This window comes from Bubalus kerabau, chromosome 13 (assembly GCF_029407905.1).
Source record: "Bubalus kerabau isolate K-KA32 ecotype Philippines breed swamp buffalo chromosome 13, PCC_UOA_SB_1v2, whole genome shotgun sequence".
Lineage (NCBI taxonomy): Eukaryota > Metazoa > Chordata > Mammalia > Artiodactyla > Bovidae > Bubalus > Bubalus kerabau.
Window position 1 is genome coordinate 62,653,228 of NC_073636.1, and position 20,445 is coordinate 62,673,672.

At 52.5% G+C, this 20,445-nt stretch overlaps 1 long non-coding RNA gene across 1 annotated transcript; it reads left to right on the forward strand.

Annotated features, from left to right (window-relative positions):
* Positions 1-1,981: 1,981 nt before the first annotated feature.
* Positions 1,982-4,520, forward strand: LOC129626142 (uncharacterized). Its single transcript, XR_008701800.1, has 3 exons — positions 1,982-2,012; positions 2,980-3,063; positions 4,350-4,520. It is a non-coding gene; the product is annotated as an uncharacterized LOC129626142 (long non-coding RNA).
* The last annotated feature ends 15,925 nt before the right edge of the window (positions 4,521-20,445 follow it).

The window sequence follows — 20,445 nt, forward strand, 5'->3', positions numbered from 1 at the left end:
TCCCCATGACCCAGGTTTCAAAGTCAAGCCAGGGGAGTGATTGGAGGCTCAGTGAGGAAGGATTATGCCAGGAAAGGAGGCCTGATGCAAAGGTGTGACCCACGAGACAGCTCAGTGCTGGTGATGAGCACGGACAGATGCGGGTGGTCTATGCCCTTGGGTGGGAGCGTGACTAAGGCTTCCTGAAGCGTGGTTCGTGAGTAGCTAGCCCACGTTCTCCCCAGCCCTTCAGCGCTGCCAGGGGCTAGCCAGGTACCTCTCCCTGAGAAATTGCTCGAGTGCACAATGAGGCCAGGGCTGTTTGTGGAAACAAAGCAACGGAAACAATTTCAACGTCCACCAAGAGGGGACTACAAAGAAATGATGGACCAATTCACATCACAGAATACCGCGTGTGTACCTGTTAAAAAGACAGAGGTGGTTATACCTGTACAGGCACAAAAACCGTCCATCACACATTCAGTGAAAACAATGCATCCTGCAGGAGAAGACACACAGACTGTTACCATTTACCATTTATGTGAGAAGCACACCATCACTACAGACACATCAAAATCCGTACTTACAGATGAACAGATATGGATATAGACACAGGCACAGTGCTGTTTAATCATTTAGTCATGTCTGGCTCTTGCAACCCCATGGACTGGAGCTCACCAGGCTCCTCTGGTCCATGGGATTTCCCGTGGACAAGGATACTGGAGTGGGTTACCATTTCCTTCTCCAGAGGATCTTCCCGACCCAGGGATCGAACCCCCATCTCCTGGCAGTCTCCTGCATTGGCAGGCAGATTCTTGACCACTGAGTCACCAGGGAAGCCCCATAGATATAGGTATAGATAAAAATTGAGATATAGATTTAGAGGTATAGATATATACAAAGAGTAAAACTTTCAAAAGGATGCCAACTGACTGACAGAAATGTTTCAGGGAAATGGAATTCGAGAAGCTCAGGGAAATCATTCAGGCCTTTTTAAGAATATTCATTGGCTTGGATGCACCGGTTCTTACTTGCGACATGAGGGATCTTTCAACTGCGGTGTGTGAATTCTTAGCATGTGGGATCTAGTCCCCTGACCACGGCCCCCCTGCGTTGGGAGCACAGAGTGTTACCCATTGGATGGGCAGGGAAGTTCTTACTTGGGCTTTTATTGGCTACATTTTTATTAACGTTTGAAATATTACAATGAGAATATTTTCCTAAAATATGTATGTGATGCTAAATTTTTGAAGGAACCTGGCCACGTGGCTGGGAGCCTGAGTGAGGGCTGGGCCGGGGGCTCGTGGGGGGCAGGTCTGTAGGGTCAGGCTGGGTTCCTGAGGCCACACCTGGAGCCTTCCTAAACCAGCTGTGGCTCCTTCTCCCCATACTGCCCCGGCCAGAGGCAGAAAGAACTGGCTTTGGCAGCGGCAGCATAGCAGACTCCCTGGTCTGGAGGTAGAGGAACTTGGCCCACTTTCTCTGCCAGATGGGCCTACTTTTGCCCTGTGAGGCTGGGTGGCCCCTACAACCCAGCAGAGGGGGTGACCTCAGACAGGAGGGCAGAGCAGTGGACGGGGGACCCCACTAGCCCCCAGACCCGCATGTAGGGTGCTGTGTGGACCCTGAGGGTGTCTTCCCAGATGGCGCTTGCAGCTGAACCTGGCAAACACAGCACCAGGGGAGCCAGTGGCCCACCTGTGCCCCCGGGCACCTGGCCCTGGGGTGGATGCGGTCCAGGGGTGGGAGCGGGGAGAAGGCTGATGGTGGAACAATTCCTGGTTCTGAGCCCTGAGCTAGGCACTTTTCTTACTCTCTAACTTTGACCTTGTAATTTCGTTTGGGAGCAGGGGGAGGTGGTTTAAGTTTTGGGGTTTTTTGGCAGAGTTGGGGAGTTTTTTCGGTCAGATAATGAAAACAAAGTGTTAAAATAATTCTAATAATGCAAAGGTTATACAGTGACAAGTCATGCCCCTAATTTGCTCCCAGCCCGCCAGTTCCTTTCTAGGAGGATCCACTGGATGCAGAAGCAGGTGGGTGTGTTCAGAACCCGCCCTTCCCATACTAGCAGAAGCACACCGCAAAAACTGTTTTGTCCTTTGCCTTTTTCACCAAAAATATGCATTGTTTTAGAGCTTTTTCATAGCAGTCCATCCGAGCCAACTCATTCTTTTTCATGCCTGGACTTCCATGACATACAGAATTAAAAAAAAAAACAAAACTAATTCATTAGTCTGGCTTAGTTGCAGCACGCGGCATCTTTCGTTGTGGTGAGCGAGGTCCTCTCTAAGTGGCACACGGGCTGCAGAGCGCACAGGCTCAGTGGTTGTGGCGCGCAGGCTTAGTTGTCCCACGGTGTGTGGGATCTTAGTTCCCCCACCAAGGATCAAACCCACATCCCCCTGCACTGGAGGGTGAATTCTCAACCACTCCAGCCTTCACCTGTAATCAGATCTGGAATCCTGGCCTCATGGTTTGGTGCCTGCCCCGTACTAACTTCTGTTCTGCACCACACTCCCAGGAGGCGTAGAGTTCCCCGTGTTAGAGATGAAGAAGCAAGGGTGACCACCTCGTTTGCCTGGGGACTGTCCCAGTTTTAGTTCTGAGAGTCCCGCCTCCCAGGAAAACCCTCATTCCCAGGCAAACTAGGGTGGTTAGTCGCCCTAAAGGAAGGCGAGGCTGGGAAGGGGAGGAAAGACTTTGTGAGTGGTCAGTGCAGGCCTGACATTGCAACTGTCCCCTTGGCATCGATGACATCATAGGAAGACCATGATAGCAGCGCCTGCTTAGTAAGTGATTCCCCATGCCAGCCCTTCACCGGGTCCTCACAACGGCCCCAAGAGCTAGACGGCAGGGCACTTTGCACAGGACCCGTGGGCGGCAAACCCAGTCTGCGTCCAGCTGCAGGGTCAGCTCCCTCTCAGCCTCCAGCCCTGGACCCAGAACAAAAAAGGCGAATGAATAAATGAAGCACTAACATTTATTATTCTTGTTTTATAGATGGAAAAACTGAGGCACAGAGAAGTTAAGTCACTGGCTTGAAGTCACACAGCTCAAAGCAGCAGGGTCAGGATTTGAACCCAAGTAGGCTCCAGAACCCGTGTAACTTTGCCCTCTTCTGGAATGTTCTTGCTCACATTATCTGTTAGTGCCCCCACCTCCGACTCCTCAGACTGATCCACCCACCCTGGCCATCACTGCCACGAACTTCCCCTTCCTTTCACGGCACTGCAGTGCCCGGGCCCCTGGTCCCAGCCTCCTTTCACAGGAGTCTTGCCTCCAGCTCCCCAGTCCACGCCTCCCTCTGTCCCCCTGGACTGGAGGCTCGTCCGGAACCCAGAGTCTGAGTTTCAGCCTTGCCCCACGGACTTTGTTTCATTGGTTCATTCATTCATCTGGCTCTTCATTCCTTTGCTCAACAAACATTTACTGAAACTGAAATGAGCCAGCTCAATCCCCGGTGCTGGAAATTCAAAGATGAAACTAGCCTGGGCCTTGTCCTCAGGGGACAAAGAAAACCAGACAAAGACATAGCGCTCGCAACCCAGTGAGACAGCAGCTCTGAGGAAGGTGGCCTGGGCACAGCAGCAGAGGCGGGTGGGCGTGGGGGCTCCCAACCCTGGGGCTCTGGGAAAGCTTTCTTTAGAAGGCTTTGTCGGGCATCTGCAAAGATGAGGAAGAGGTAGCCAGACAGGGAATCAGGGAGAGAGAGCTGGGGGTGGGGGCCTGGAACAGCTCGGACAAAGCAGCTGGGACGTAGCAGAGAGCGTGCAGTATCCAGAAAGGGCAAGGTGTTCCTTCCAGCTGGGGCCAGGCTATCCTCGGGCGGGGACATGTGGCCCTGGGAAACCCACCTCCTCTCCTGGTTACCCAGCCAGCTCTGCACCCAGCAGGGCTTCCAAGAATCTCATGTCTAAGAATTAATCAGGAAAAAAAACACAATAATCAGCGATGTGGACATGGAATTATGTATGTGTGGAGGCTGTTTATCACGGTGTTCTTTGTTAAAGCAAACAAATGGAAACAGCCTCAGTGCCGAGCACTGAGAAATGTTCTCCTAGCCAGGAGTTCACTGCCGGCTGGAGTCCTCTGAAGGGCTTAGAAGTCAGGTTTTCAGAGATTATTTCGTGCTACCAGAAAACGCATCTGATGTGATTTTAAGAGAAAAAAAGAAATAGCAAGATGCACACTATTTTATTATTCTTGGGATGTATCTATATACACGTGCGTATCAGGAAGAAATGTATCCAATGCTTCACAGTGGTTATCTCTGGTGATGGGCTAACCTAGGGGTTGTATTTCCTTTTTACAAATAATTTCCTGTGTTCTCTGATTTTGCAACAGTGAACCAGTCTCACTTTTGTTTTCAGAGTCTGATTCTAGGAGACAAGCTCTGTGAGGCCAGGACTTCCTTTTCCAGCCTCCTCTGAACTCTACCTCCTGGCCTACCAAGAAATTTCCACTGGGACTTCCCTGGCACTGCAGGGGACAACAGGTTCCATCCCTGATTGGGGAACTAAAATCCCACATGCCATGAAGCAACAAAGCCCTCACGCCGCCACTAGAGAGTTTGTTCACCACAAAGAAAGTGCAAGGACGATCCTGGTGCTACAACTAAGACCCACGGCAACCAAATAAATAAAAAGTAATTTTTACAAAAGAGCCCTCCACTGACCCACACAGACCCACCTATTCCCCAGCATTCCTGTGCATTTCCTTGGCTATACCTCTGCCAGCCCTTCCCTTTCCCTCCCTCTCTGGTGAAACATCCCTGGCCTCCCACTGCCTCCGTCTCCTTCCTCCGAGGATCTGGCGTACGTGGAGCGCCCACGCCATGAAGGCTGGGTTTACCCACCCAGCTCCTGCAGCAGACCCTAAGCTGCTGGAGAGAAGGACCTGCCTTTTCTCCCCCAAACACTTCAACTGGGGACCAGATTTATTGTATTTATTCCCCCTAACACTTTATTTTGAAAATGTCTAAGCCTCCGAGACACAGTAAGACAAACACCCACATGCCCTTCACTTAGATTCTTCACTAGTCACTTCTTCCATCCCTCACCTGGTCTTGCTGACCCAGGGCAGATATCTCAGGCCAGGGCTGGGGCTTGGAAGGTGCTCGGCACCCACTGGAAGGAAGCAAAGAAGGAACAAGGATACAGTGTTGCTCCGCTCTCAGCCCTCTGCCCCAGCGAAGAGCCCTGCAAGGCGAAACATGGCTCTTTCTAAAAGGCGGACACAGCGGAGTCACTTACTTGATTGGAGGCCGGCTGTCCACAGTCAATGCAGACCCTTTTTGGACACCCAAGGCCCCTCTGGCCCTTCTGGCCTCCTCATCACTGACCCTGGGAGGCAGCCTTGCCTCCACACCAGCCCGCTCCCCACACTCTGTGGCATTTGGGTCTTGGAGCCTCTGCCCTTCTCGCTTACCTGGCGTGGACACACAGCCTCGCCTTCCACGTCCTCAGAGAAGCAGAGGCTTTCCTCGGCCTCTGTAGGGGGACCCCCTCACGCTGGTTTGCCCAGGAATTTACTGTTGAGCACTGAAAGTCAGGCGTCCTAAAAATCCCTTAGCCCCTGGCAGACCTCAGTGGCTCTCACAGGGTGGATCAGACCCCGTTGCCGGGAGTAACTGTCTGTGAGCCACTCTGGGCGAGCCGCTTCCCCACGCCCCGCCAAAGCCACCGAACAGGCCCAAGGCAAGGTTTGCTGATGCTGGTTGACCGCCTCAAGGAACGAATGAATGAATGCCTATGAATGAATAGATGGACGGGTGAGCAAACAATAACACTCTCTCCTTTGAATCTTTGCTCAAATGTCACCTTCTCTGTGGGGCCTTCCCTGGTCACACTGTCTCACATGACAAGTCCTTTCCCCAGGACCACCACCACTTCCTGCTGTCCCAGCTTCCTCGGTGTCGACCACCAGGCGACATTCCCCATATGTCACTGTTCATTTTCTCTGGGGTCTGTCTCTCCCACTAGAGTGTTAGCTCTACCAGGACAGCAGTTTCGTCAGCCTCGTTTACTGTCATATCCCCAGTGCCTAGAACAGTAGGTGGTCAGCAGGTATCAGTGGAATGAATGAACGAATGAATGAATCTGCATTTTCCTGCAAAAGGTGGACCCTCTTGGCCTTCCTCTCACACATTTGGTCTTCAGGGCAACTTGCTCCACAGACATCAGCATGCATGGTGTCAGTGGGTGGAGACGGGGTTGTAGGAAGGAGAGTGCCCCATCTGATGGCCTGATGGAGGAGGGGCAGAGGCCGGGATAAGAGCCTCAAAAGCCCTTACACCCAGATGTACATGAAGCCGAAGGCCCAGCATTTGGGGATGGGGTCTCTGGGGCAGGACGCCCTGCACTTTGCAACAGTCCTAGAAGGCCAGGATCACAGAAACCACGGCCAACATACGTTAAATACTCGTGATGGCTCAAGCAGCGTTCTGGGCTCTTTATGTGTGTTTTGTTTTCTCACTTGATTCTCAGATCTCTGAGAGGTGTTGTTGCCCCTAATTTGCAGATGAGGAGACTGAGGCTGGGGAAGCTGAGCACCTTTCTCAGGGGGCCGCAGCTAGTAAATGCGGAGTCAGAATCAGACTCTAGAGCCCACTGCTGACCTCGGTGCCCTTGAGAAGGAAGGAGGCTCAGAGAGGTGGAGTCCCACTAGGTGGCTGGCCTGGGGTGGTGCCAAGGGTGACCAAGGGGAGGGGGGCAGGAGGCAGGGGAGGAGGACAGAGACCCTGGACCGGGCAGGCTGGGATCCATGTGCCAGAAGTGCAGAGCAGCTGCCCAGGATGCGGAGACTAGAGGGATCAGGCTTGGCTGGGGAGACGGGGGCAGGCTTCTTAGTGGAGGTGTCCTCTCTTCCTCTCTTGGAAGTGGGTATGGAAGCCGTGAGCGACCGTCTCCCAGCCCTCACATGGGCTGCACAGCAATGTGATAAGGCCAGGCTGGGCAGTGGCCCCTCTCCCTGCCACTCCTCCTGGGCCCCCATCACCATGGTGATACCAAAACTTATTCCTGGTGGCACCAAAGCTTATTCTGTGTCAGAAGGTGGCTGAGTGCCTCAGGGCGCTCTAAGTTACCTAATTCTTGCGTGTGTGCGTGCTCAGTCACTTCAATCGTGTCTGACACTTTGCGACCCCATGGACTGTAGCCTGCCAGGGTTGCTATCCATGGGATTCTCCAGGCAAGAATATACTGGAGTGGATTGCCATTTCCTTCTTCAGGGGCTCTTCCCAACCCAGGGATCGAACCCGCGTCTCCTATGTCTCCTGCATTGCAGGCAGATTCTTTACCACTGAGCCAACAGGGATGCCCCTATCTAATATCTTCCACTCTCCTAATACAGACAGAGAAACCCAGTTCACACAGAGAAGAAACTGCCCAAGACACCAGCAGAGTAGGGTTTCCAACCTCAACTGTCTGGCTCCAGGGTCTGTGCCCCTAACATCTGCCCATACTTGGGGCCCCAGCTTACCCTGGCTCCCACCCTGCCAGCCTGTGCATCCCAGCAGGCACTGCACTCAAGGCTCTACTGTGACCCCACAGAGGACTCAGTGTAACAAGGCACACACCAGCACAGCCCGTGATTAAATCATACAGCAGTCACGTCCCCATTTGGATACCCTGCTCCAGGTCTGGGGAAAAGTAACACTCCCTCATTTGGATAGAATGCAGGCCTTTTCAAAATCATCCTATCAGGGGTGGGAGGTAGGAGGGAGGTTCAAGAGGGAGGGACATCTGTATACCTACGGCTGATTCATGTTGACGTATGGCAGCGCTCTGCTGTGCTTGGTTACTCAGTCATGTCCGACTCTTTTCGATCCCATGGACTGTACCCTGCCAGGCTCCTCTGTCCATGGGATTCTCCAGGCAAAAATACTGGAGATTATACCAACTCCAGGGGATCTTCCCGACCCAGGAATCTTGAACCGGGGTCTCCTGCATTGCCGGTGGATTCTTCACCAGCTGGGCTACCAGGAAAGCCTGCTGTATTGGCAGAAAGCAATATTATAAAGCAATTATCTTTCAATTAAAAATAAATAAAATTTTTAAAATTCCTTCTTTGGAGGGCAGAGAAGCAGCAAGAGCACAGGCTTTCAACCAGTAAGCCTGGAAATGACCCCTAGGTCCACCCTCACATGTTTGAAAAGGTCAAGTGACTGCACCTCCCCGAGGCTTGGTTTCCTGTTCCGTTCACAGGAGGTGGACAACAGTCATTGTGAGGATTCAAGGAGACACCACGAGAAAGGGCTGGGCACACAGTAGGAGCTCCGAAAAGTGGTGCTTTCCACTGAGGGTCACAACAACCCCCAGGGCTCTCCCAGGGTCTGAACCTGACCCCGGGCCTACTTTTAAACTATGAGTTTTTTTTTTTTTAATTAAAGAAAGATTTATTTATTTGGCTGTACCAGGTCTTAGTTGTGGCACATGAGATCCTTCTTTTTTTTAAGTTACAGCACGTGGGATCTTTAGCTGTGGTATGTGGGATCTAGTTCCCTGACCAGGGATAGAATCCGGGACCCTTGTATTGGAATCTTAGCCACTGGACCACCAGGAAAGTCCCCAAACTATGGATGTTTGGAATCACGGTACATGTGAAGTTTACAGAACACACAGAAATGAGCTGCCCCTGGTTGGAGCACTCCAGGCCGGCACAACTCTCATCTTCCCCTCCCGCCAAACTTGTTTATTTTTAGTTGAAGGAAAATTGCTTCGTAATATTGTATGGCCTCTGCCATACATCCGTATGAGTCAGCCACAGGTATACACGTGTCCCGTCCCTCTTTAACCTTCCTCCCACCTCCCAACCCTTCCTGCCCCTCTAGGTTGTTATGGAACCCAGGTTTGAGCTCCCTGAGTTGTACAGTGAGTTCCCACTGGCTACCTCTTTCACTCGTGGTGGTGTACATGCTTCCATGCTGCTCTCGCCGCCCGTCTCACCATCGCCTCCCCTCCGCGCCAGTGTCCGTGAGCCCGCAACCGCCACCGTGACAGGGCCTCTGCTTCCGCAGTGTCTTCCTCAGGCCGGGGGCTGCACCAGGTCCCAGGGGAGCGGGACTCCCCAAAGGAGTCTCCTTTCCTCCTCACAGCTTCTTCCGCAGGGCGTCCTTCATTTACCCCACCTCACAGGGGGGAAGACCAAGGCTCTGAGCCACGAGGTAGCTTCCCACAGCCCACAGCCACCGGGCAGCAGAAGTAGGATTTGTTTTCACGTAGAGGTATATTTATTGACATGGAAAAATGTTTACAATCTATTATTAAATGAAAAAGCAGCATATAGGGCAACAGAGTATAATTTGAAAGAGCATCGTTAAAATGTTAACAGTGGTTGTCTCTAGGTGACAGGATTATGGACCTACCTTTTTTTCCTTTTTCTTCTGCTTATGTGTATTTCCTAATTTTTTATAGCAGCTTTCTGGAGTTATAATTCACACAGCATACAATTCACCCATTTGGTGTCCCATTCAATGGCTTTTTAGTTTATTTAGAGTCGTGCAACCATCACCACGGTTCTCTTTTTTAAGTATTTATTTATTTGACTGCGCTGGGTCTTAGTCGGGCACTCGTGGTCTTAGTTGCAGTACACCGGATCTTTAGCTGCGGCACGTGAACTCTCAGTTGCAGCAGGTGGGATCTGGTTCCCTGACCAGGGTTTGAACCCAGGCCCCCTGTATTGAGTGTAGAGTCTTAGCCACTGGGCTACCAGGGAAGGCCCAACACTGTTTTCAAATATTAGCATCATCCCTCTCCTCAAAACCCCTACCCGTTAGCAGCCACTCCCCACTTCCCCAAACCCCCTATAGATTTGCACGTTCTAGACAACTCACACAAAAGGATTAATGCATGCGGTCTTCATGACTGGTTTCTTTCACTCAGTATAACGTTTTGAAGTCTCACCCATGTTGTAGTGTGTATCAGAAAGTCATTTGTTTTTATGGCCAAATAGTATTCCATATTATATTTATCAATTCATTTGTGCAAAGGCATTTACATTATTTCTACCTTTTGGCTATTGTGAATAATGCTGCTATTAACATTTGTGTCATTTTTGGGGGTGGACAGGTGTTTTTAATTCTCTTGGATAGATATCTCAGAGCGCAATTGCTGAGTCATAGGTAACTTCAAGTTCAAGCTTTTGAAGAACTTTCAGACTGTTCTCCAATAAGACTGCACCATTTTACATCCCCACCAGATAAGGGCACGGTTTCACTACATCCTTGCCAACATATGTTGTTATCTATCTTTCTGATTCTAGCCGTCTAGTGGGTGTGAGGTGGTATCTCATGAGGTTTGGATTTGCATGTCTCTGATGTTCAAGCTGGATTTAGAAAAGGCAGAGGAACCAGAGATCGAATTGCCAACATCCGTTGGATCATAGAAAAAGCAAGAGAGTTCCAGAAAAATGTCTACTTCTGCTTTATTGACTATGCCAAAGCTTTTGACTGTGTGGATCACAACAAACTGTGGAGAATTCTTCAAGAGATAGGAATACCAGACCACCTGACCTGCCTCCTGAGAAATCTGTATGCAGGTCAAGAGGTAACAGTTAAAACCGGACATGGAACAATGGACTGGTTCCAAATTGGGAAAGGAGTATGTCAAGGCTGTATATTGCCACCCTGCTTATTTAACTTATAAGCAGAGTACATCATGCGAAATGGCAGGGTGGATGAAGCACAAGCTGGAATCAAGATTGCTGGGAGAAATATCAATAACCTTACATACGCAGATGACACCACCCTTATGCAGAAAGCGAAAGAGAACTAAAGAGCCTCTTGATGAAAGTGAAAGAGGAGAGTGAAAAAGCTGGCTTAAAACTCAACATTCAAAAAATGAAGATCATAGCATCCGGTCCCATCACTTCATGGCAAATAAATGGGGAAACAGTAGAAACAGTGAGAGACTTTTTCTTCTTGGGCTCCAAAATCACTGCAGATGGTGACTGCAGCCATGAAATTAAAAGACGCTTGCTCCTTGGAAGAAAAGTTATGACCAACCTATACAGCATACTAAAAAGCAGAGATATTACTTTGCCCACAAAGGTCTGTCTAGTCAAATCTATGGTTTTCCAGTAGTCATGTATGGATGTGAGAATTGTACCATTAAGAAGGCTGAGCACCAAAGAATTGATGCTTTTGAATTATGGTGTTGGAGAAGACTCTTGAGAGTCCCTTGGACAGCAAGATCAAACCAGTCAATCCCAAAGGAAATCAGTCCTAAATATTCATTGGAAAGACTGATGCTGAAGCTCCAATTTATGTCCACCTGACGCGAAGAACTGACTCATTGGAAAAGACACGGATGCTGGGAAAGATTGAAGGCAGAAGGAGAAGGGGACGACAGCGGATGAGATGGTTGGATGGCTTCACCGGCTCAATGGACATGAGTTTGAGCAAGTTCCAGGAGATGGTGAAGGACAGGGAAGCCTGGCGTGCTGTAGTCCATGGGGTCACAAAGACTTGGCGTGACTGAACTGATGGTTCATGGTGTTGAGTGTCTTTCATGTATTTGTGGGCTCTTTATATGTCTTCCTTGGAGAAATCTCTACTTGGATCCTTGACTATTTAAAAAATTTGGTTATTTTTATCTTTATTATTAAGATATTGGAAGTAGGATTTGGAGCCAGGTCCTGCTGTACCAGGGCTTCCCAGGTGGCGCTAGTGGTAAAGAACTGGCCTGCCAACGCAGGAGATGTAAGAGACGTGTGTTCTATCTCTGGGTTGGGAAGATCCCCTGGAGGAGGGCATGGCAACCCATTCCAATAATCTTGCCTGGAGAATCCCATGGACAGAGGAGCCTGGGAGGCTACGGCCCATGGGGTCGCAAAGAGTCGGACATGACTGAAGCGACTGAGCACACACACCGCTGGACCAATAGATCCTGCACTTGCAGGCGTGCACCTCTGCCTCCAAGGAGCTCTGGATGCTCGCTGGAGGCTTGCCCACCCTTGGGACAGGTGAAGGCCAGCACAGCCACCCAGCCTGGAGGGGGGCCAGGTGCACAGCAGACGCCCAGGTCCACAGGTGAACAACTCTATCTCCAGGAACTGGTGAGCTGAAGGGAGAGAAAAAACACTCAGGACAAAAAGTCTGCACCCCAGAAGGAAGACACTCCCAAGGTCTTGCTCCAGGAGGCAGAGATAAAGCCCTGAGTGCCTAGAGGCCACCATGACAACTCCTCATGTCTTCGGTGGTGATGACCTCTCTGCCAATTTTCACACTACTGACTGTTGGCCCACGTGAGACCGGGAAGGGGAGGCCCAGGAGATTAGCAGGGAACTGTAGATGATATCTGTCCAGAGCAGGCTGCAGTGGGTGTGCAGGGGCAGCAGCCAGTCAGGGGAGAGCAGAGCCTGAGGGGGCATGACCCCACAGCAGTGCCTCTGCCCTGGCCACAAGGACCCACTGCTTTGTCACCAAGGGCACCTGTATCTTGAACACCCAGCTCTGGAGTCCAGCTGCCTGAGTTCAAATGTCAATCCCACCACCTCCTTGCTGTGTAACTGGGCACGATACTTTCCCTCTCTGAGCCTTGGATCCCCTCTGAGATTCTCCTGTGGAATGAAGCTTGGAACAAAGCTCATCAGGGTGAGGATGAAATGAGAGCATCACGGGGCCTTAACTCGGCCTCTGGTGGAGCCAGGCTGTGGACGGCACAGCTCACCCATTGGGCGTCCCCACCCCCTGCACTCAGAGTCAGAGACTGTCACCCTGGGGAACAGCAGGCACAGACTCTCCTGAGAACTTTAGAGACCAGCCACTTGCCGGGAGCTGCTCCCTCAGACAGGAGCTTCATGCAGGGCTGCAAGGGCCGGGCAGCTTTTGGGGCCCTGTGGACCCCAGAAGGTGGACCGTGCAGTGGCTGTGAGAGCAGCCCCTCACTCAGGCAGCCTGGCTTCAGATCCTAGCACCACCACTTACCAGCTGTGAACCTGGACCAGGACTTGTCTCTCTGTGCCTTGGTTTACGCTCGAGGAAGCCAGTGAAGACGACAACAGTCCTTACCTTCTAGGGTGGTATGAAGATTAAATGTGTTAATAGGGAAAATGGGGATAAAGTCTTCCCAGGTGGCTCAGTGAGGAAGAATCTGTCTGCCAATGCACTGGATGCAGGAGACGCCGGTTCAATCCCTGGGTTGGGAAGATCCCCTGGAGAAGGAAATGGCAACCCACTGCAGTATTCTTGCCGGAAAATCCCATGGATGGAGGAGCCTGGAGGGCTGCAGTCCATGGGGTCGCAAAGAGTCAGACACGACTGAGTGACTGTGTGCACACACACACACACATGGATAAAGTCTTACTTTAAAATAAAGGCGAGAGTGGGACTTCCCTGGTAGTTCAGAGGTTGAGAATCTGCCTTCCAACGCGGGGTACGTAGGTCTGATCTCTGGTCAGGGAACTAAGACCCTATGTGCTGCTGGGCATCCAATAGGCTCACAGGCCACAGCTAGAGCAAGTCCACATGCCCCCAAGAAGAGCCCATGTGCTGTAGCAAAGACCCAGCATGGCCAAATAAAATAAATAAGCACACAAATAAAGGTGAGCGCATCTTCTGAATTTTTTTTCTCCGAACCCCACACTCCTCAAGATTCTTCCAGAGTCCTAAGATTCTTTCAGCTCTGATATGTGGAGTGGCGCAAACTTCTTTACTATGTTGAAAGTGAAAGTGGCTCAGTCTTGTCCAACTCTTTCCAACCCCATGGACTACTGGAGTGGGTAGCCTTTCCTTTCTCCAGGGGATCTTCCCAACCCGGGGATGGAAGCCAGGTCTCCTGCATTGCAGGCGGATTCTTTACCAGCTGAGCCACAGGGAAGCCCCTTTACTATGCTGTTACCTCCCAAAGTAGGTTTCAGAGCCCGCTAAGCCTGTGAGATGGTCCAGGATAATTGAAAAGGACCCTCAGAGAGGCCTGGCTGCTGTGTAGACAGAGCGGCTGCCTCTAGAACTTCACCAGTGCACATGAAAGGCTCTGAGAAACCCCGCAGAGGAGAAACCATGTCGGGTGGTTAAGTCAGTGTTTTCCCGAATTTATTAGACCATAAACACCCTTTTCTGCCCAATACCAATTTAACATCCTCCTGGAAAAACACTGATGGTCAAGGTCATTTCTAGCTTGTAGTTTCTGCCTCACAGAAGAGACAGAAGGTTTTCTAAAGATTTTTCATCCCTGCATTGGAGAAGCCCCTGCCAGTTTTTCCAGCACTTTGACACTCGCCCACAGAAAAGCTCTGCACGCCTGCGATACACCCTCAGCCCTGCTCCCTGGGGCAGAGAGGACCAGGTGGAGAAGGCCCCCTCATGGAAGCCCCCAGGACTGGCCCAGCTCCCTTCCACCCCCTGCAGCCGCCTCCGGCTCCAGACCAGACGGCACGCCCAGAACACTGTCAGGACAGTAGGCGGTGTCTTCTGGGAGCCTTCTAGAGAAGCAGTTGCCAAAAAGGAGCTGCTGTGGGTTGAGCCAGCCCAGCCTCAGGCAGGGGAGATGCTTTAGGAGGCCCTGGGGCCGCCAGCCTCCATCAGGAGGGTCAGCACCACTTCCTAATACAGTCGCTTCCCCGTCCCCCTGTAAGTGTTTCTGCAGTTCTAATATTTGGCGACCAGAGTACATCTCCCCACTGGCCGCGTGAGCACAGGACAAGTGCCAAAATTCATCTCCAGGCCTGTGGGGTTTGGAAAAATGAGCTGAATCAGTGAGTCAGTGGAGGAGAGTTCCATTTATTGAGCACCTACCACATTCTGGGTGCTTTGTGTAAGAAGCTCTGCCATTATGATGAGATCTCAATTCTGATAATAACCCCATTTTACAGACAGGGAAACTGAGGCTCACGGTGGTGAGTTAACATGACCAGGGACAAAGCAGAGCTTGGATTCAAACCCAAACCTGGTTTCGACTCCCTAATTTCCCACATGCCCACCCCCACCCTGCACCCCATCGTGCTGTTTCTGGGCAGCCTGGCTGAGACCACTGACAGCTGCTACATACTGTGTTTCTGACCTCGCCCCCTAGGCCCCACTCATTATTAACCCAGGCTCCCCAGGCTGGGGTATGAGGATGGGAATCAGGGGGAGAAAAACAGTCTGGCTCCTAATGCTCTGGCCCATGAAGAAACTGACATTTGGGTTTGTTAATCCCTGTCCTGGGCTTCCCTGGTGGCTCAGATGGTAAAGAATCTGCTTGCAATACGGGAGACCTGGGTTCGATTCCTGGGTCTGGAAGATGCCCTGGAGAAGGAAATGGCAATTCACTCCAGTATTCTTGCTTGTAAAATCCCATGGACAGAGGAGCCTGGCGGACTGTAGGCCATGGGGTAGCAAAGAGTTGGACACGACTGAGAGATTAACATTTCACTTCACAGCCCATGTCCTGGAGAACTGGCTGTCTGGGCCCCAGTCCCCTGATCATCCTTCGTACATGGACTGGGAGATGTAGAAAAAAAAATCAGTTTTCTGAGTCTGCTAAGCTGAAGGCCAGCCCACCAGCCTGAGGTAACCCTGCCAACCCAAAGACCACCCCCCTGGGAACCCAGCCAGAGCTGGCAACCAGGGCTGGGCCCCTTTTCTCTTTGCCATTCCTATGGCTCTTGGCTGCAGCCTCCTTTCCTGCCTCCTGCCTCGCCCACCTCTCAGGGTCCTGGCACACAGCCTAGGGGGTTAGGCCCTCTGCACAGACCTTGGGAAACCCCTCTCTCCTACCCGACTCCCCAGAATTCCTTCAGCAGTGGGGCTGTGGGCTGGGGAGAGGGCGGATGCTCCACCTATCTGTCTCCGGGGGGGCCCTCACCTGCTCTGTCTGCACAGCTGCAGGGAAGGGACATCCCACCTGGAGTTCCCGGCCCACCCTCACCTGGCCACACCGTTCCATCTGCCCTTTACAGGAAGTGCCCATTGGACACTGTGGGAGAGCAACCTCCCAAGTGCCACTGTGTGCCAGAGCCTCTCCTTCACCCGAGCTCATCCTCAAGCCATCTGATAGCAGGCTTCCTTATCTCCATCCTGAGTGGGGAGCCAGTTCATGGAGAAGACAGGGACTTGTGCCAGGCCATGCAGCCAGGCAATGCCAGGCCTCTCTCCCAGGGGTGGCTGACTCTGGAGTTGGGGGTTCCTTCCCCTACTACAGTACAGGGCTCAGGGATGCAGGTTCAGGATCAACACTGCTGGGCTAGAGTTCTGGCTCCTCCACCTCCTTGCTGGGTCACCTGGGGCTGGTTACTCGACCTCTCTGTGCCTCAGATTCTTCATCAATGCCATCAGAGTCCCTGAGTCCAAAGCCTGAGTGAGCTGTGTGGGTGAGTGACTTCACCTGTCTGTGCCTCGGTTTACTCCAATTTAAAACAGAGCAATTGATACACACACAACAGCAGTTGGTATAAGGATTAAACGTGACAGCTGTACATCTATCTAGGGCTTTCTGGCAGGTGGTACCTGGCAGATCCGTGGGGCCTGCTAATGGTTTGCTAGGGTTGCGGTCAAGGTGCTGCTCTGCAAAGAAGCACAAGAAACAGATCTCAGAGGGCATTTCTGGCCAGGGAAGGTGGGCGGGGGGAGCCTTAACTTCCTCTCTGTGTTGTTTTGTGCCTTTAGAATTTTGTATTATCGGGTTGGCCAAAAACTTCGCTCCAGTTTTTCTGTAAGATGGTACAGAAAATCGGAACAAAATTGTTGGCCAAGCCAGTACAACTGTGGAGTATTACTATTTCCAAAGTTGATTACAAAGCTGTTGTACAAAGATGCTTCCTGCCCTGACACACAGCCTTGTGCAGGCCAGAGACCCCATCGTTCCGGTGCCCCCTTCCTGCTTGGCCCGCCCCTCTGTAGCCACACCCGGGCCGCTTCCAGGCCCTGCCTTTAAGCCCACTCCAGTCTCCCAGCAAGTCCCCAGCACAGCCTCAAGGGCCATAAGGTCTCTCCTTCCAAGACAGCCCTGTCCCTTTTACCATGGGATCTAGGCTGAGCCTCTGTTCTCCACCATCTCATCCGCAAGTGAGAGGCTGGTATCTCCTGGGCTAACTGTAAGAACAAAAGTGTGAAAGTGAAAGTGTTAGTCACTCAGACGTGTCTGACTCTGTGTGACTGTAGCCGTCCAGGCTCCTCTGTCCGTGGGATTCTCCAGGCAACGATACTGGAGTGGGTTACCATGCCCACCTCCAGGGGATCTTCCTGACCCAAGGACTGAACCTGGGTCTCCTGCAGTGCAGGCAGATTCTTAACCATCTGAGCCACCAGGAAAGCCTAAATAATTATCACAGTGTGTGTTAATCGCTTAGTCGTGTCGGACTCTTTGCGACCCCATGACTGTAGCCTGCCAGGTTCCTCTGTCCATAGGATTCTCCAGGCAAGAATACTGGAGTGCCATTGCAAGGCCCTCCTCCAAGGGATCATCCTGACCCAGGGATCGAACCCCTGTCTTCTGCACTGCAGGCAGATTCTTTACCGTCTGAGACACCAAGGAAGCTCTAATGAGGTGCTAATTCGTGGAAAGGGTCAGATACAGTTCCCGGCCCAGAGTCCCCCTCCTTGTCTTCTGGAAGGTAAAAATGTGAAGGAAAGCCGCGGAGATCCTGGAGCTCATCTCTAGCCACCAAGCCCCCTCCCACCCTGCAGGCGGACCTCAAGCCTCCCAGGCCAATTCCTGCCTCCAGCCCTTGGCCCCTGCTCATCCCTCCTGGCCAGCCCTCCCCTGATCTTCTCATCACGCAATTACTCCCAACTGCTGGCCTCCTCTGAGAGAAGCCCCGTGTCTGAAATGGCCCCCCCCTCCTCTATCTCTTGCCCCTGTTTATTTTCCTCATGGTACTTACCATTGCCCCAGAATGTTTGTTTCTTTTTTTCATTTTGGTTGTGCTGGGTCTTCGTGGCTGCTTTGGCTTTTCTCTAGTTGCTGCAAGAGGAGGCTGCTCTCTAGTTGCGGTGCACAGGCTTCTCATCGCAGTGGCTTCTCTTGTGGAGCTTGGGCTCTTGGAGGTGTGGGCTTCAGCAGTTGAAGCACACAGGCTCAGTAGCTGCAGTTCCTGGGCTCTAGAACACAGGCTCAATAGTTGTGGCATACAGGCTTAGTTGCTCCATGGCATGTGGGATCTTCCCTGATCAGGCATCAAACCCGTGTCTCCTGCATTGGCAGGCGGATTCTTTACCACCGAGCCACCAGGGAAGCCCCCAAATTGTATTTTTGAATAAGTTCTTTTTAGGGACTAGTTTTAAATTCACATGAAAGTTGCAAAGACAGTACAGAGGGTTCCTGTGTATCCTTCACCCAGTTTTCCTAATGTAAGCTCATTACCTAATGGCGGTACCTCTGTCAAAACAAAGAAATTAACACCAGTGTATTACCATTAACTAAACTGCAGATTTGATTCAGATGAAATTCTACTTTCCCTTTATTGACTACTTGTTTTCAGCTGCCTCCCCCACTGGAAGGAAAACTGAAAGCAGGGAGATTGCCTCTCTCTCCACCAACACCCTCACCACGGTGCTCAGTCGCTCAGTCATGCCTGACTCTTTGCGACCCACGGACTGTAGCCCGCTAGGCTCCTCTGTCTGTAGGATTTCCCAGGCAAGAATAATGGAGTGGCTTGCCATTTCCTCACCTGGCAATTAATACTGATTGATAAAAAGGAGGGGAAATAATGGTAAAAAACAAAAACAAAAAAACAGCCACGATGCCTGAGGACTCACTCTTGTTCCAAGTGCACTAAACTCTGTAAATCCCTTCATCCCATGATAACCCACGAGGCAGCAGCTACTTGTGGGGAAACTGAGGCCAGCACAGTTCAGTGGAGGCTGAGGTCACACAGACGGTCAGCAGGGCGGGCAGGCTTGGGCACCTCCTCCCGGAACCAGAATAAACGCGGATCCTCCCCGCCCTTAGTCCATCCCCATCAGAGCTGGGGGGTTGGCACCCTTCTGTTGGCACCCAGGATGCTGAGGCCCCAGGATGGCTGATTTGCCTGAAGCCGCAGATGGACCGGAGCACAGGGCTGGGCTGGAACCTGAGCCTCCACGCTCCAGCTGGTGCCCCCCGGCGGCAGCTGCCCTGGCTCCTCAGGAAGGGTGTGTGGTGTCGCTGCCAGGGCCACCAGCCCCGCCCCACTCCCGGGAAACAGAGCGCCTGCTTCAGCCACAACTGTGGGCTCACTCATGTGCGCCTGACGCCCAGGGCCCTGCAGATGTGGAGTGGGGCAAGACCCTCCAGCACCCCCTCTGCCCTGGGCCTCTGGGATCTGCGGTAGGTGGGAGGATGGACACCCCCTCCATCCCGGAGGGTCAGACTTCTCTGGGGAGCCTGCTGGGCTCTGGGGCAGCGAGAACAGGAAAACGGGTGACCGTCCCTTTCCGGATGTGGGGTGGGAGCAACACAGAGGGAAAAGCTGTCCACAGCTATCACACAGAGCCGGGACAGTCACCCCAGTCCAGCCTGGGTTCCGCCCAGCGCCAGCCCGGCACAGACCCGAGGCCCTAATAATGTTTGCTGGATGCCTTCAGCACAGGTGTCAATGCCCAGAATCTCCTTGAGGCTTCAGCCAGGCATGCCCGCCCCATCCCCCATTCTGGGAGCTGAATAAGGACGGGTGGGGGGGTGGGGGGTGACAGGGGGCACCGTGAGGTGGTGGCGGCCTCCGTGAGACAGGCAGGCCGCCAGCCTAGGGCCGGGGGTAGGGGTGCCTTGTGTGCAGCTAATTAAACAGTGACTGTGATGAATCGGGGAGAGGCTGCTGCTTGCTAATTAAAGGTGCGGGCGTCTTGCCTGGCAAGGGTGGAACCGTGTCGTGGGGCCAGGCCAGCAAGGACGGTGCTGGCTCTGGTCCTCCCAGCAGGAGCCCCGTGACCCCCTCCCCACTTCCCTATCTCTCCTCCCCACCTTGCCCGGGGCCTCGGACTTCCCCTCCCCACCAACCTAAATTGCTTTCCTGATAAGGGCCTGGGCGTTGGGGAGGAGGAGCCTGGTGGGTGGGCATCATTTTGAGCCCTTGAATCTCCTATCACCCCCTCCCTCCAAGACCCCAGAGTTGGGCAGAGGAGTCCAACCCTGACAGCAGCTGGCTGCTGGAAACGAGGCCCCAGGACAGTTTTTAGAGTCGTAGACGCTGAGACTCACAGGCTTAGGCATTACCCAGGTTTCCGGCAGATGTTGCCAGGCTCCTGCTTTGCCTCAGATGCCTGGTGGGCATGAAAGAGACGGAGGGAAGCTCTTCTTTGGGCCTCAGTGCTTCAGTGCCGAAAAAGGCCGATCAGAGCAAATGCTCTCTGACCCCTGAAGGTTCCTAGAGAGTGGATACGAGGACCCCAGGGCTGCCTCTCTCTGCCCTGCGTTGGCTTAGCCAGGAGGCTCAGTACCTAAGAGCCTGGGCTCTGGAGGCCAGACGCCAGGGTCCAGGTTCCAGCCCCACCATCGGTCAAGTGTGTGACTTCAAGCAACACAGCTTAACTGCCATGTGCCTCGGTGGCCCCGTCCTCAGCTGGGGGAG